The sequence below is a fragment of the Passer montanus genome, unplaced genomic scaffold, assembly GCF_014805655.1.
Source record: "Passer montanus isolate IOZ18808 unplaced genomic scaffold, ASM1480565v1 scaffold2, whole genome shotgun sequence".
Taxonomy (NCBI): Eukaryota; Metazoa; Chordata; class Aves; order Passeriformes; family Passeridae; genus Passer; species Passer montanus.
Window position 1 is genome coordinate 7,647,146 of NW_024366591.1, and position 5,553 is coordinate 7,652,698.

At 46.0% G+C, this 5,553-nt stretch overlaps 1 long non-coding RNA gene across 1 annotated transcript; it reads right to left on the reverse strand.

Annotated features, from left to right (window-relative positions):
- Positions 1-3,522: 3,522 nt before the first annotated feature.
- Positions 3,523-5,228, reverse strand: LOC120501448. The gene is made up of 3 exons (XR_005627290.1): positions 4,983-5,228; positions 4,342-4,447; positions 3,523-3,772 (listed from the first exon to the last, which is right to left on the reverse strand). It is a non-coding gene; the product is annotated as an uncharacterized LOC120501448 (long non-coding RNA).
- Between the last annotated feature and the right edge of the window lie 325 nt (positions 5,229-5,553).

The following is a 5,553-nucleotide window of genomic DNA, read 5'->3' on the forward strand; positions in this document are numbered from 1 at the left end:
AGGACACTTTTAAAGATGCCAATCAGAGCACTAGGTGTTCTATGCCTAAGAGGAGTGAATCTGGGCCCCTTGGCATTTTGTCCTCGTTTGTTGCTCTGCCAGGCTTGGCACTCCTCTTTCAGCTTTCCCTCTCTTGGAGAGGACCATCCCTGGGCATGGCTGCCAGTAGTCCATCAGCTGGCAGACAGGAGCAGTACCAGAACAGCAAGGGGGAGAACCAGGCTGCTGCAGCTCTGCACCAGGGAAACCTTAGCAGGCTCGAGGAGAGGTGCAGGAGACAAAACCTCAAATTGCACCTAGACGTTCAATGGGAAAATGGGCTGAAGCAAAACAAAAGTTTGGAGTAATATTTTCAACAAATTCAGATATTTTTTGCTATTCTGAACCGGAGTGATTGTGATGTGCAGATTAGAGCTCCATCAGTTGCTTCATAGAGACATATGTATACAGCTTCAGTCTTACTAGAAAAAGGTGATTATTGGATTTTACTTGATTTGCTTTGTGCACTTGTTTGGGTTTTGTTTGGTTGGGGGTTTTTAGCTTATGGGTTATCTTTTAAAGGTTTCCCCTATAAAACATGAGAACTGTGAACTTCCTCCTTGCAAGAAAGGAAAGCCCTGACTGATACATCCACAGGACTGCAAGTGAATGGGTTTTAAGTGAAGGGAAAAAAACCCCCAAATATTATAAGATTCAGAACTAAATTATGAATACTGAAAACTTTTGAACAAATATTTTTCTCTAGCTCAGTAAAAAATAAACCTCTGCTTGTCTCATCCAAGTATTATCAGTAAGCACCTGGGAGTCACAGAGAATACAGCCTGCTCCTGTGAGTCAGGATGTCTGCTAGGCACTTCTCAGGAACATTTACCTTGCAAGCTCTTTCCAAGGAAGCGATTAACATTGATTTCAATGTGCACAGTGGCATTGCTTTTGCTCTAATAGAACTTTATTGTTTGACACTTTGCTCACTCAGTTTTTCTGCTTACATGCATTTGTCCTAACAGCAAGCTGCAGACACAACAGGGGGGAGCAGCCTTCCCCTTTTTCAGCACTCTCTGTGTATATACTGAATGAAACATAATATTCTTAATAAATAAATCATGCAGTGCAAGATGTGAAGGGAGCAGGAACAAAGGAAGAAAAAGGCCTGACTGAGTTTGGCTGGCAAACTTCAGAGCATGCTGGCCTAATGTCTTTTTTTCATTGAATTCATGCAGATTCATACAGCTACTTCTCAACCCTTCATACATATGCAGGCTTGAATTTGTGGAGGTTGCAAAGAAAATCCTTCCAAGTGTAAACAGCACATAAACTCCTTGCTATCTAAGAATGTCTCTCAGAGGTGCAAGCAGCCTCTGTGCTCCCTGTTGGAATAATAGCTCTGAATATTAGCACTTACATATGGCCAGAAGTGTGGCTATCTCTAACAAGTGTGTGCTAGCTGCACCTCTCAGTTCTGGTCCTGTCACAAACTGTCACATCTACTGGATCTGAAACATCCACAGGCCCTGTCTGAGGGGAAAAACCACTTGAGAAACAATGTCGGTACTTTCCTGGCTGTGCATTTGTTTTTCAGAAGTGCTGAGCATCCACAATGCAGGGAGCCTTCCCTTCTGGGCACAGCAAACTGAGGGTGCTCAGAAGGTTTTTGCTTCCACACGAACGGCAGCCAAATGCAGAATGTGCTGCAGGCCAGGGGACAGGGAGCAGCTGTGCCATGGTACGCTGCCCTGTCATTGCCACTGTCACTGCCCCAGCGCCCCTTGGAGCGAGCTGCAGCTGCAGCAGCAGGTTCTCTGCACCCCCAGGTGTCCTGGCAGCTCAGAGGGTGTGGGTGGCACTTGCTGGTAAAGTGGTGCCTGGGCATCATTTCAGAACAGGTCTTTCACAGAGACACTTTTGAAATTTCCATGCCACAGCTTTCACCATGTGCAGCAGTCAAGCCTGAGAGTATGATTTTGGGAAAAGGAACAATATGATCTAAAAAGCAAGAAAACAAAACCTTTAGGACAGCTGATTGGTGTTCTGCTGACGTGCAATTTCATCAACTAGTGACAGCAAGATATTGTTCCACATTAAATGTGGATGGCTTGGAGAAGGTTATATTCTTATTGCCCCATAGAAACCAGTAATAAAATTCCTGATCCTTTTTCTCTGAAGAGATTCTTTTGGGCTAGACCCAAAACTTTCTTGATGCTGATTGTTGAAAATGAAGGTGAGACAGGTGTTTCTAGTGTTTTCTTGTGGGCTCTGCACTGATATCCAAAGTGTTTCTGTGTTCAGATTTCTCATGCTGTTGTTTCACAATTGTCCACCTGCTCCTGGTGGGTTAAACAATGTTCTTCCTATCATGCTTCCAAGTGTTTGGGATTTCTGATAAAAGAGGGAGCAGCAATGTCCATTGCTGTTACAAGAATGGCATTTTTACATTTGCTGACATTTCCTTCTGTTTGCCAGTATCCCAGAGCCAAGTCAAACAGCCCCACCTCCTCTTGCCATTCTTGCTGCTGACAGCTCTTCCCAGTTCACCTTGTGGTCATGCATTTCCAGGCAGTGCTGTGCCTCAGCTTTGTGGGACAGTCTCACTCTCAGTCCCTGTTACAGGATCCAGCTCCCCCGCCCCAAGCCCAGCTTGTGCGGCCCCTGCACTCCCCTTTCTCATGGTGCCTGTGCCTTCCTACACTGAGACTTCACCCCTGCAGCAGAAGGAGCAGTCAGAGGATGTTTGTAACACCACAGCCATGTTTTTCAAAACATGCCTCCCTTATCACTCAGCTGGAGAGAGCAGGGTCCCTGGGTAGGACAGTGCAGGAAAGCTCATCTGAGAGACCCTTCAATGACATCTACTTCTCTTTCCCTGCAACATCTGGGTCTCCAACCCTTTCTCCCATCACACTGATGGAAACAGGCTTCACCAGCCACATATCAAAGTCTCTGCAGCATATCCTGGGGATTTGCACACTGGCTTCCAGTGACCCAGCTGGGTAAATCTGGAGCATGCACTTCTGTTGGTATCCTGTAATGAAATGGTTTCACAGCCTCACTAAAATGGGTGTGTTGCACAGAGGGAAAACTCCCAAATACCCCAAATCTCCCAGCTTCCTTCACCATGCATCTGCTCTTTTTTTCCCTTTTTTTTTTTCAAGAAATGAGAATGTTTGCTGTAAGTAAGAATGTAGCCTTTGAAGCTGAATGTAAAAGAGTAATTTCCTATTGGATCCTGTAAGAATTTTGCATAGGAGGAACAAAAAGGCACTATATAAGATGCGTAAATAGTTATATGACTGGTTTATGTTGAAAATGTGCTTTCTTGTAGCTACAGGGACTATAAAAGACAGTCTGAAGTACTGTCCTATCTTTCATGAGAGGAGGTGTTTCACAACAAAAACAGAATATATATACTTGCTTTATTTCATTGTTCATTTTCTAGAGATGGAGGAAAGTGACATAAGACATTGTGCAAAAAAATCAAATGTATGCACATCTGGTGGTTGCCAAGAATTGTATTTTGTGCCACATTAAGGGTTATTTTCTTCAGGGCAATATTTTTCTTTTTTAATTTTAAAAGTATTTTACTGTAAGAAACATCTATAGAAAGGTGTATCTGCACAGGGCATTTAACCTCCATTGAAGCTCACAGAAATGTCTGAGGACTGACAGTAGACTCTTGATCATGACCTGTTCTTCCTCCAGGTCTTTTTCTCCTGGCTTTCACCAAGTCCTCACAGTCAGGCCTAAATTTGACTCAGCTGAACTGTGGACAGGTTCTCTACAAAAGGAAACCAACCCTTCAGTAATGTTATTATACACCCATCACAGGATCAGGATAGATGGAGAGGGCTGAAGGAGCTGAGGCAACAAGGGCAAAGTGCAGAAATGGATGATGGATAAAGAGAACATGAGGCAGCAAGGCAAAATGCAAGAGGGAGATGAGTCCAGGAGAACTGCGCTCCTTGGGCGCCTGAGCGTGTGCTGGGAACGCGTTGTAGTGATGGTCTTGCAGAGCCAGTGACTGTGCCATGAGAGAAATGGTGCTGAGAAGGGTCAGAAGTGATTGAGAGTCTCTGTGAATACTGTGCCAGGTCCAGAGGTGGGCAGAGCAGCCAGTGTAGTTAAGGGAAAGGGGCTGTACTGCTGTAGAGCTGCACCAGCAGCACAAGGTCCAGAGCATGCATTCCCCAGGATCTGATGAATGTGGGGTGGGAAAGAAAACACAGTCCCTGCAAAATGACACTGGGATGTGCTGTAAAGAGAGGTTGTACAGATGCTTCTATGTGTAAAGATGAAGGAGTGGGGCAACACTGAGCTTTGCACTGAGAGTAGTGGAACACTGCTCACCTTGTGCCTTCCTACACCCATCAGGTAGGACCTCCAGTACAGGGAGCACTGCAGAAGGGCAAAGCCACCTTGTTATGGACGCTCCCCTGTCTTAATTTCTCCTTCTCTGAAAAAGAGATCAGAAAATAAATAAAATGATGAGTGTGAGGACAGCTACTTAGAAGAAAACTTGGCCATTTGTGCAACAAGGATGGAGGTGGGTCATACCAGAGCACCAACACACAGCCATGTCATTACCAGCCTTTGGTGACACAGTGGCATCCAAAGCAGGGTAAGGCAGAACAAGAAACTTCTATGAGAACTTGCAGCAGGAAAAGCTACAGCTGCTGGGAAACAAGGGTGCAGAGGTAACCCAGACTCCAAATGATGAAGTCCTGGAGAAAAATCTGGAAATGAGAGAAGAAAGGAAAGGATAAATCCTAGAAAGGTCTGGAATACAGGTGTGTGTGTTATCACAAGAGCTGAGCCCCACAGCTGGCCCTGAGCTGCAGGCAGTGCAGGAGGGGTGTGAAAGCACCAGGAGGAAGGTGGTGAGGAGGAGGCTTAGGGGTCCAGTGGTGGCCAGGCTGTCAGTTGGTATCAGCAATAAGATGTCAAAAGTTAGTGTGAAACTAAGCTGCTGGAGGGCTGGGTGTATTTACCTTTGGTTAAAATTTCAGGTGGCAGTTTTGCAGCTTCAGGCCAAATCCTGTTCCCCACTGAGGCCACAGGCACAGATCCCTCTGACTTCACTGGCACCCAAGAGTTCACTGCAAGGGGAGAAAGCAGAGTGCTTGGCTGATGAAAAATGGAAGTGCTGAATAGTGCTGGAGGAGTGTCTCTCACCTCCCTGCTGTTTTCCCCTCTGCCCTGGCGTTCCAGTTGGAGCTGCTCCTGGCTGAGTCAGTGCAAGGTGCTCTCTGGTGTCAGGCGCCGGGAGTCACTGCTTGCTGTGTGACCTCAGCCTGCAGGGGAGGAAAGGGCACTGGGGGAGAAGGAGCAAACGCAGCTTGAATATTAAGTCAAAGTGACGAATGTGCATTTGCTCTCAGGCAAAAGCCACAAGCCCCAGAGCCATCTCTAAGGCTTTCACTGGGGCAAACCTCTAAAATCACTCAGAAAACTTTGTCTGTGCTCTTACCTTAGGATTTGATGTTGTTAGTTCATGTTCAGTCATTTAGTCCATATGCTGCAAATGGTCAGCAGTGCCATGACTGGCATTTTGACAGGGCA